At 31.8% G+C, this 12,192-nt stretch overlaps 1 protein-coding gene across 1 annotated transcript in view; it reads left to right on the plus strand.

The window, feature by feature from the left end:
* Positions 1 to 8,081: 8,081 nt before the first annotated feature.
* The window catches only part of LOC108910132 (aryl hydrocarbon receptor nuclear translocator-like protein 1), a 98,040-nt gene continuing 93,929 nt past the window's right edge, over positions 8,082 to 12,192 (plus strand). Inside the window, exon 1 of the mRNA XM_018714653.2 lies at positions 8,082 to 8,391. The gene's annotated coding sequence lies outside the window, so the exon portion shown is untranslated. The remainder of the gene's footprint in view (positions 8,392 to 12,192) is intronic.

Here is a 12,192-nt window from a genome sequence, read left to right on the forward strand (position 1 = left end):
CTACTGCCTTTAATAGTAATTAATTTAAGGTTTTGCTTTTTCTATTGCAATATACATGTATTAAGTCTTTGTTTACGTTGGTTTTGACCTGAAAATTAGATTTTTTAAACCTATTACTGAGAAACAACAACTAATTAGTGCGCAAAAAGTTCATGTCTACTAGAGTGTAACAAAATAAATGTGTACATGATTTTGCTGCAGTTAGTGAACCCGGATTTTCACAGCGTTTGATAGATTTTTAACTTAAATCAAAGCGAGTGTGATTGTCGGGTATAACTAACAATAATAGCATTTCGATTTTTAAAAATATTTGGTTACTATTGACTATTAGAATGCATTCGTTTGACCCTGACTTTGCCTTCTTTAGTTCGATAGGTAAAGGCGAAATTCTTTTTGAATTAAGTAAAAGAAATACCGTCACAAAGTTGCAGTAAAGATCATGACAAAGACACACCCCCCTAAATATGCTAATTAAGTTTATAAGGCTCGCCACAAAGAGTATTTATAGCATAATAAAAATAAGTTTGTATGATTCCGAGCACCAGTCCGGCGTGTGCGTATTTTTATCCGCCTCCAGCGTATTAAAAATCCTTAATCCTGGTTTGAGATTTTATTGTAGTCGCGTTGTCACGATCAATCATCTCGTTGCTGTTCTATTAATTGCCGCACATGATTAAATCAACGAACCGCCACTATCTGTGCATATATAAATGGTAACGCGAACACAGCGTGCGTAAATGCTTATAAAAAATCAATTCAATCATCTACAGAAATACCATGGTCGCTTTCGCGGGGTAGGTTTGTTTATTTGTGTATAGAATACGCTATTCTACCGGATGCCAAATATAGAGCAGGACATGGTAATTCCATAAATATTGAAGTAAACAGGAATGTGGTACGTTAAAAATATACAGAACTGGAAAAAAAAGCTAAATCTAGGTTGGACCTTTATGTCTTTAGGGTGTTCATACATATTTGAAATCTTTTGCGAGGGAATAAGTACAAACCTTGTTTTCAAATTTAGTTCTGAACAATTTTTATCTACCAAAAGTACATTTTGTAGCTTCTAGAACCATGTAAAGTACAGATTCGTTTTTCTGATCCCAGAAAACCCCCGACAAAATTTTCAAAGCAGTTCATTGAGAACTTCTTAGAAATTTTGAATTCAAAATTTTAAATTTGACATGTTTGGGACTCAGGTAAGTTTTTCTGCGCCCCATTACTTTATCTTCAGGAACCTACTCGTGCTCTGATGTTCTATGAGGCCAATAAGATCTTCCCTTGTGTTAAGTGGCGTTTTAAAAACCAAATCTTTCATCCGACCCCATAAAAAGATATCACAAGGGTTAAGATCTGTTGACCAGACTGGTTACACAACTGGGACAACTTCTCAACTTAGTTCCTGACAAATTGGAAATCACCCTGTATAAATCTAGAAGAATTTAGTTTAGAAATGTGGATCAAAACATACGTATAATCGAGTTGCTCGAATTCTGTACTATTAGGAAAAAGGTCTTGACTACTATAACTATAATATCTGCCTTACAGCTTTCTTATTATGTTATGTTAAATTATTTTAAAGATTAACTTGTTAATTTGTTACAAGTATGACAACTAAATAATTTTTTAAAATCGTTAACATGCAAGTTCTTTACTAATTTAGACATATCGTTAATGTTAGCGTCAATAGGCAGCGGTCCTAGAATGGAGCCTTGCGGTATACCAGATGTGACGAAACAATAAGGAGCATCAAAATTTTAGAATAATACTTAAATTTATTACCCTTATCCGCCTGCTAAACGTCAGTTAAGAACACAAAATTTATAAAGGATTATCTTTTCGAAAAGTTTTAATAGACAGTTTCCTAAAGCTTGTGACGTATTTGAATTATATGACTTATTAACAATTTATCTGCGGAGAAATTCGAAAAATTTAAATCGGTAATACTTGCACAAGGTTACCAGTGACAATATTTAAACTTGTGTGACAAACCACCAATAGGTTTATTTAAATATAGAATGCAACAAAATTTATTGACCTGGTTTTTATCACCAAGTTCAACCGCTCGCTATGTAATATTTATAAAATATGGAAACTCCTACATTTTTTATGAGCAACACAATTTATAGTATGATATTAATTTTATGTACTTATTAAATATGGGTGTATAAAATCACACAAACACTTTTTTAAGTGTTCACACAAATCTAATTTATAATTCAGATCAGATATGTGGGTGCTAGGACTTCAAACAATTTGTCCTTAATTTTTCAAGTGTCAAGACTCAAACTATTCGAAAATTGTTAACTTTTCCACCAAAACAGGTCTATAAATTCATTGATGTCATTTACTGGTTATGCAATAAGAGTTGGTGTTTTTGCTACAATTTGTAATCAGCATAATAGCATACATTGTATACAGGCATATTTCAACTAATGCACATTGCAAGGACAGATTTTCTGTTTCTAAATATTGAAATTAGCTTATCCATTAACAACATAGAATGCGAGCGGCAATAATTATCTATAATGTAAGAAAATTAATGCAAAGCATTGCGATTTTTTCGAATTCTATGTAAATACAGTTTTTAAAATTAGAAATACGGAAAGAGCCATGGAAAACCGCCTCAGAAAAATCAATTTTATTACACATAGATTATAGATTATGACTTCCTATTATGTAAAAAGGTGCCTACAGGATCTAGAAAATAAAAGGCCTTAAAGGTGAAAAAATATTCAGCGGTATACTTTTCCGTATTACTCTGGAAGTCTTAGAACTTCGCGTCTTTTACTTTTATCCACAATTTTGTGATCAAATATTACTGGATTTTTCCTGTAAATAGAGATTATTCTGCATTTCGATACAACCACAATTCAGTTGTAAATTTGCATTTGCAATATAATCGCTTCCCAATTAAGTTGTACGATAAGTCATTCTCTTCAACCTATGAATGTGTTTTAGCTAGTTAGTGCGGATCACTTTTTGAAATGCGTTTAATTGTAATCTTCCGAGCCTGGCATGCCTCTATTATGCTTAAACCTCCTTCTGTGGTTGTTTCCATGACTGTTTATGCAAAATAAGTGAATTGTATACACGTGTACGAATGTACGACCTGTCCTGCGAGTAGCATATTTACGTTCAGGCAGACCTGTCGGCAATTGATTTAATGATTTCAGTCGAAAGCTCTCCACGTCCAACGCAGTCGAACCCTTTACAACCCCCAACGGTCCATTACGCAGTTTTTAAACTGAAGGAACAGGTGCAAAACGAATGACCACAATACGATTAATTACAGACCGCATTTTATGACATTCACATCATTATAATGCGGTACTGAAGGTACTTATAGAGACCAAACACACCTCCTTATGAATGAATAATTATTTTTATTATACTGATTAAGGTAATTACTATAATTTAGTAACGAAGGGTGTGTCCTTGACTAATAAATTAATATCTTATTCGCTTCATTGTGTACACACATGCACCTGTGGCAACGATTAAGCGCATATGGCACAAAAATGCATTTTTGAGGTGTGTCGCTCTGCTGATAGATTTGTCACCGTACTTGCTTCAATTTGAAAATTCTAGAGTTTTTATCCGGTAATGTTTCTCGGTATTTTTCCTAAGGCCGACCGCACACCAGAAATTAATTCGAAAGATGATTAAATTTAGTCGATTACATTAGATAGAACCAGATGCCATAAATTGAGAAATAAAAAAAAATCACTAATATTTTCACAATATTAGTCAATATATATTAGTTGTAATAGACAGTACTGGAAATAATTGGATAAATTTTCATTTCACAGGCATTTCCAAAGCCTCCTAGATTTTTAAAATGAGGTAGAAACTTTAAAGCTTGCATCTGAGCAACGTCTGTATTATTATTAATACTTTCGGAAAAATATCTACAAATATTCCCTGAAACTGAAAAAATCCAAAAACATAATGGGACATTCCACGCCAAATCTACCACTTTTAACCCTGAGCCCTTCCGATTTGGCTGAAACTTTTTTATTCTTTTCTACCCCAGTGAAAACATCTGAGAATATTTTCAAATTTTATCACCCAACTAAAAAAAAGTTATGAATATTTGAGTAGAAGAAGTAGCTTTTTTTTAAAATAACCATATCTTTTTTAAAAATTGAGTTATCGGGACGTTTTTTCTTCAAATTTTTGTTTTTAAATGTACTTTTTGAAAAAAAAATGGATCAAAATTATCTGGACCTATCTTCACTGTTTTTTTTTTAATTTTTGAAAAGAAACGAAAATTTCTCGATGATTACCATTTTTGATTTTTTTTTTATATAAAAAACTGATTTTTTTATAAACCCTAAATTTTTTCCAAAGTGGTGTTTTTTCGTATTCAATTTTTTTATTGATTGAAAAAAAATTTTTTTTCAAATTCAGCTTATTTCAGATACTATTTTGAAATTTTTTTAAAATATAGAATACCAAAATTTAAAAAATTTATTCTATGCAGCGATTGATGACAATTTCAAAAAGTCAGAAGAGGATGGTTTCAAAATGATTTATTTGACTTCAAATGCGTTGTATGTCTTCTTTTTAAAGTCCTGTACGTCCAAAAATGAACCAAATAACAACTTTTTTTTCATTATCTTTGTTTTTGGATGGTTTTCGAAAAAAATACAAAAAAATTATTCAACACGATCTTCCACTTTTTTCTTAACTTTTTCAAAAAAAATAGAAATTTTTTCATGTTTACCACATTCAATTATTTCTTTCATAAATTTTTTTCAATTTTGGGATTCTATATACATTTTCAAAAATTTTCAAAATGGTGTAATGTGAAATAAGCCGAAAAAAAACGAAAAAACCACTGAAAAAATTTGAGGATTTATAAAAATGTCAGTTTTTTATAACAAAATTTTTTTGAAAAATGGTAATCATCGATAAATTTTTGTTTCTTTTCGAAAATTAAAAACAAACTGTGAAGTTTGGTACAGATAATTTTGACCTATTTTTTTCAGAATACATTTAAAAACCAAAATTTTGAAAAAAATGTCCCTATAACTCAATTTTTTAAAAAGATATGGTTATTTTGAAAAAAAAGCTATATTTTTTTAAATTCGTAACTTTTTTTGAGTTGGGTGATAAAATTTGAAAAAATTCTGTTCTTTTCAATGGGATAGAAAACAATAAAAAAGTTTCAGTCAAATGGAAAGGGGTCAGTGTTAAAAGTGGTCAATTTGGCGTGGAATGCTCCATATACTACAGCTTCGTCCGTCTTTCGTGTGCGGCCCCCTTAAGTCTGTAAAATATACGATGTTTGATATATAGTTTCCTAGAAAGGTGTTACCACCGTGCCCACACCTTTATCTGCGGCATTATATGGTTCATATGACATACCTTAAATTGTAAACCATTAGTAGATAACACGTTAAGTAGGTACTTCTGTTTGTAGACCCTAAATACAAAAGTACTTAGATTATGTAAAAAAAAGGCGGGGCAAATACTTCCTACAGAAAATCATAGTACTTAGCGATATTTGTAGATACTCTTATCGGTTCAGTATCATAAATGCCTTCAGTTATGTAGAACAGATAAGAATTTTTTTTATAGATTTGCATATATGAATAAATTAGCTCGAAGCATGTGACAACAGGTTAAAATAATCATAAATATGCTCAGTCTAATCAATTCAAGGAATTAGACTCCTGTTATCTAATATTACTTAATAAAAATGTAATTATGACAGGACAGGCAGATTATTTTATAATAAACATTATCTCGTTCAATTTCACATCAAAGCAACTTTTGAAATTTTAGTCAAGGATTGTCTTCTAATTTTCAAAATAAAATCCAGTCAGTGTAAATAGCAAAATGTAGTGTTTTATTTTCAATACTTCAGTTATATTGATAGAAAAATAATAAGCAACCAATTTGGTGGGTAGGTAGCTATGACAAATTGATGCTTGAAAAAATGTCGAACTGTTCGACATCTATTGTTATGTATTTTTAATTGAATAATATAGTATTTGTGATATGTACGTAACTTTAGTCAAACCACACACTAGTGAACTTGCTGTTTGGAGCTTGGTTAATGTATCGCAGATAACAAGGGCTGACGTTCGATCACGTCCCTTGATAACTCCGCCAAATTCCCCTTTTCGCATTTCGAACATTTTTATAACACAAGTATTTTTCCTGTTCTTATAACGAAGGTCTGTCTTAGCTTGGATTTTAATTTCAGCTACCTTACTCCATTAAATGACGTGTTTGGTGAATTTCAAGCTGATTTACTAGAAAATTTGTAACATCAGCGATTGTTTTCTCCTAGCGTCCTCTGTGGGTGAAATCCATTTTAGCTTTGCTGGAGCGGATTTGGACGACATGGACGGTTGGATTGGGAACATTGGTGAAAATTTCGAATCACGACTGACTTTGTCCGGGTAGTTTACATGACAATCTTGCTGTATAGACAACTTCTTGGTGTGGATTGGAAACATGGGTTAAATTTGAAACCTACTAGTAGGTACTTAAGTTACTAATTATTGTTAATATTGTTATTTTATTTAAGCCTCTGTCTAATACTATCATAAATATTTAAAATTGTTCTATATTTAATTGTTACCAATATTTCTCTATTAAACTCATTGAAAATTTGCTACGCAGCATCCATTTTGCGCCGAACTAATTAATGAGGCGGCATTGAGTGGCTCGGCAAAAATTAATGTTTGGCGTACCTCTACGTGATGAAAGCGTGCTTGTACGAATGACATATTTCATAAAGTACTTACACGTAACCCGAGTGCAGCCACAATGTCTATGATGAATGGACTTCCTAATGGGTTTGTGTGGGAAGAAAGCACTCGCCTGATCCGGTCATAGCGAAAATACGGTGTAATAAAATATATGTTTGGAATCGTGCGCCAAATGTGAAACGATATTCCAGAAAATTATTTTTACAATACGCATTTGGTGGTTAAAAAATAATAAACACGTGGAAAGTACATTTAAGTACAACACAAATCTACAGATGTGGATTCCACCGAATTAAGTATTGCATACTTATTTTATAATAAACCGTATTATGTATGTATCAGAAGTATGTATAATGACATATAATTAAGAAATCAATAAAATGTCCTTGGCAACATATACCTTTACACTAAACTATCCGGCTATTAAGATATTACAAAAACTGCGAGAATTATGTCCTAAAACCCACCCAAACAACTCAGTACCTGATGTACTAGTGATTACTGTAATTAATCATAATTATCTGCGGCTACATCTTGTTCTTTTAAACGCACCTTGAGTTAAACCGATAATCGTCGTGTTGCCAACACTGAATTATTTTTTAATTGTGTGTAATAATTATAATGAAATTGTTTTAAAAAGCACCCAGCTTACTTCAGTATATATAGTATTAATTAATTTTAATTATCGTATTGCACTTTAATCGTATTTTAATAAAAATGTTATTGCCGTAATTATGTAAAACAAACTGCGCAAGTAATAAACCCTGGTTAATAAAATTTCTTATCTTTATTTAAATTAATTTCCAATATCAAAATATAAATAAAGGAAAAATATCCATCGTTTGGTTAGCATAGATATTTGTATTGTGAATAATAAACGAAATAAATCATAGCAAATACCTAAGTGTTCGATGTAAACAGTACGCAACCAACATTACGAGTACAGTAGGGACCAATAATATTACTTCATATTTGTGCTATGGAGTTTATATGTACAAAACTTATATAAACTCCATAATCTGTACCATCAGTAGCTGTTTTATTTGTTACCAACTAGGTAAAGTCCTATAAAAATATTTTTTATAAACAGTAATTCTTATATTACCTACCTACAATCTAGAATTCTAACGCTGGAAAAGAGAATTATTAAATTGAAAATACTTAAATTCTTAATTTTGTTGCCATCTACACATTCTTCCGCTAACTAACGCCATTCAGTGCAATAACTTTACAGGATACTGGATTACCGGCCCATGTAAAAATCTACTTCATCCCCCGTTCACCAGGTGATACGTTTTTGGCAAAATAATTTTTGTTATGAATTTTACACTACTTTTAAATCGTCGTTGTAAAAACGAGTCCATATCTTCAACAAACGTTATGTTTATTGCATTAAGTGTTGTGTATGGTCGGTAGAATGTTATTTTTTGACACAGTTATAGTGTAATGTGTTGTTTCGCCCCCTCCTGGTCGAGAGGCAGTGAGTTTTCGTGGTGATGTGCTGCAGTAAAAAAGTATGGTGGGCTGTGAGTGAACAGTCATTTGTTTATAAACATATTTTGTTCTTTACAACGATTTTAATGTGCCGTTAAAAACATTTTAGTGTTGTGTAAACGATAAGACTGCAATTTCAAGACTGGATAATCCTAAAACATTTTTACAGGTGAGCTAATTGTTGCCATTTTCTATGTTTATTTATATTTTTTGTTTATTCCACACTACCTGAACCTGAATGCATTATGTCTGGCTTTGTTGTATACGTAGGTAAAATAAAAGTGTCGAGATTGTGGTGCAGATATTTCATTGCAGTTAATGTGTGATTAGAGATATTGTAGATTGTGATTGTAACGATCTAGAATCTCTTTAAAGACACACCGTTTCTTTCGTTGCCTTCAATTTTCACCGGATACTGACATTTGCTTTGGTTTCCCATCGATAAATTAATTATTAAATTGTGGCGATGACAGCATGGAAATATAGGTCAAAAATTAATTTGTGGAAAGAGGTCGTCGACCTCAATATTTAACGTTGCATTAGAGGCGGGGAAAGGTTCCAAAATAAATGACTGAACTGAGTGATATAGCGTTGAAAGGCAATGTTGCCAAATATCTCTGGGTATTTGTTTCGAAAACTACCCCTTCATTTCACATTTTGATTTTTATTTATTTTTAAGCCTTTAATATCAACTTTTAAATAGGTCAGGGATATTGCATCAATTATTTTTATTTTAATATGTTTAAAGGAGGTTAATCAGAGACATTATCTAAAGAATAGGCAAACTGACAACGTAAGCATTGTATTTTGCAGTCGAAATACCTATTTCCAAAAAATTCCACAATAATGTAATAACATCCTTCGCAGTAACTAATAAAATTCACAGTCACAAAAGTAAAATACGTTTATCTGTATTATGAAGGTATTATTTTTTTAAAAATATCTTATTAAATGAAGTGAAAATAAAATAAGTAAAATAACTCATAAGCGTTAGATGCTATTTTCGTTTTCATTATATTTATTGAATTATTTTTCAACGTGGCAGCGCGGCGACCAAGGCTAGCATGGAATTTGTCTCTCCCGTCAATGAAATGCATTGTGCAGTCTGATAGGGTAGGTTGCCTTAGAACAGGTTAGATGGCAGCACAATACCGTAACCCATTTAAACTGGGATATATTTATAAAATGTACACAGTGACATGAGCATATTACATAAACATTTTGATAACCTTTCGAAAAGATGAATGGGCAAAGTTTCTTGTATACTGTAAGGTGTTATTATTTTCGCCCATGGTTGCCCACCATACCATGATTGGATTCAATAAATGAACTCTAGTTTGTCCTTGAACATAAATAATTAGCATAAATTATACTGTGCGCGTAATCAATCGGTTCCACGTTGAGATTTCAAAGTACCCACTGTATTTTTTTGTTGTTTTTAATTTTATTCGCACGAAGACACTACAGTTAACTAACACCGGAAATAACTACGTTAAAAATATTTTACTGGCGACATCCTAACCTGTCCTAATCTATCATTACCTAACCTAACCTCACTGGCCTAATTGATAAATGATAATGTATAGGTACCGGGTGTCCCATTAAGGTCATCGACCGGCTTTGTCTCGGAAACTATTTGTTATAATTTAGACCTATTTAGGATATTCAGTATTTTCTCTCCGTATGATACTCTGTATTTAATTGTAAACCACGAACAGTTGCTAACAAAATAAATATGAAGTAAACCATGTTGAATAAACGATTTTCAAGACTAATGAGATGCACCAGTCGACCTCCTTTTTCATCGTTCAAAACAGTTCCCAGGCATTACATATGTATATGATGTTCTACATTTGACAAGCTATTATTATATGAACATCTTTATATTGATTTGGCCTTGGTACTAGCCGGCACACAGTAAAAACAATAATAAAAACATTAGCATGCTTCTGCTCAGCCAGTTGATGAAGGCTGGAGTATGGGATGAGTCAAGATTATGTAATAATGGAACAATTGCTGAAATCGGACTTCCATAGTCCTAGGTTGTCGGTTTTTTGGGGAGCAATATATTGTGTTTGATTATTTCAGGATATTAATATTATTATAGAATGTTTCCGTTATTTTTTTAATTTTTTTCCAAAAACCAATTACCAGGCTAAGAAAAGCTCACGACATAGTTTGTAAAAGTTTCGCTGCAATTAAATCTTATTGGCCGTTATTGGCACTGCCCTGCTTTTTCTAGTAGTACATTGAATCTTTTTATTGACCTCCCACATAAAATTGTTAGGTGGGCGGTGATTGACCAAACAAATGACTACATCGAAACCAACACTGTTCACTAGGAGTTGCTTTTCGAAAATTATCTTTTTTAATAAACGTAAAATGATCTATAGTAGGATGCCAGAGATTGTACGTTTCGTACCTTGTATAGTTGTCAATCATTCCGAATTATTTTGGTATTATTTTTTCAGAAGAACCAGTCACTTGTAAAAAAGCACATTAAGTACGTAAGTTGTTTCCATTACAAGGTAAAAACTGCTGGAAACTTTGCTTCTCCTGTATATTACATTAGTTTTGTAAAGAGTGCAGTTTGTTGTCTAGTCAGTATGATTGCTCCAATTTATTTCATATCGAAACGTTTATCTAATAAAACCTTTGGATATATTTATCAATTACCGTCTTAGACCAGTCGTGTTATCTTTTATTTACCTTTGCATTTACCATTTTATTAGCTATGTCCTGTACAAATATAGTTGCAACCCTCTCGGTTTGCCATTTTTATTAAACAGTATCAACAAGTTGTCTTTAAAATATTGGTACCTATTTAACTTTACTAAAATTTTGTTGAAGGATTGGCAAAATGGCAAAGATTGTAGATACAAACATCTTAAAGCAATGCTAATTAGTTGTACCAGCAATCTCTATATTTTTCATTCGCGTTGTCTAAAAGTCGCGTAATATACTAGAAGAAAATAGTTCCTACTGTAACCAATTTTACAAAACAGTATTTCTGTAGTGTCGGTAACAATTGTATAATTGTATTAAAAAAATTCTCATTGATGTTAAATCCTTGAAAACGCACAATTACAATAGTGAAGTAGGTACATAAAACGTGTAGTTCTAGCTTTCTATGTTTACATTAATGAATAAATTATTTTAACATATGTAGATATGCGGCGGATATTCCAACAAACATGTCGCTGCGTCAGTTCCTCAAAGTGTTAGTGTACCTACATGCAAGTATAAATTATAGAAAATATTTGCACACAATATACATACAAATTGTCGTTGTGGGCTATTTCAGGGTATCTTGATTAAAGATCCTTAATATTATAACGATCGGGCGAATGTCGACTGTTTTTTTGGGAGAAAGTAGGTGAAAATATACATATTTTTTTTATTATACCTATTATAATGCGAAATATGCGGTTTGACGTAAAATTCGGCTTCTAATTAGAATATTGTAACCTCGATAGAATTGGCGTGGTTATGAGTAATTTCCGGACGATAACATAACAAATACAAAATATAAGTATCTCGCTTTCAAAATATCTCCAAAACTGGAATTGTTAGGGCATTTTGCTATCGAGATATTTACTTTGTTTTCATCTGACAATCTTTTGTACACCTAATTCTGTTGTCTGAGCTTATTAGAATCTTGAAATAAATGAAAATATATTTCATTTAAATAAATACAATTTTATGCTATACAGGGTGATTCAAAAATCAGTACAAAGAATTTAGGGCGTATTTTTGAGATCAAAATAAGATTTTTTTTTCCTGTAAACTACTAAACTTACTTTTGCGTCATTTAGTGCTACCGAGAACACAACCTGTTTCTCGGCCATCTACCGTCAAATCTACCTTGCCGAATATTTTCCCTACATAATTACATAATTATTATTTCTAGTCATATAAAATAATATATGCCATGCCCATTCCTTAGTACGTCGGCCTGCCGCTTCAATTT

The sequence above is a fragment of the Anoplophora glabripennis genome, unplaced genomic scaffold (assembly GCF_000390285.2).
Source record: "Anoplophora glabripennis isolate ALB-LARVAE unplaced genomic scaffold, Agla_2.0 scaffold184, whole genome shotgun sequence".
Classification (NCBI taxonomy): domain Eukaryota; kingdom Metazoa; phylum Arthropoda; class Insecta; order Coleoptera; family Cerambycidae; genus Anoplophora; species Anoplophora glabripennis.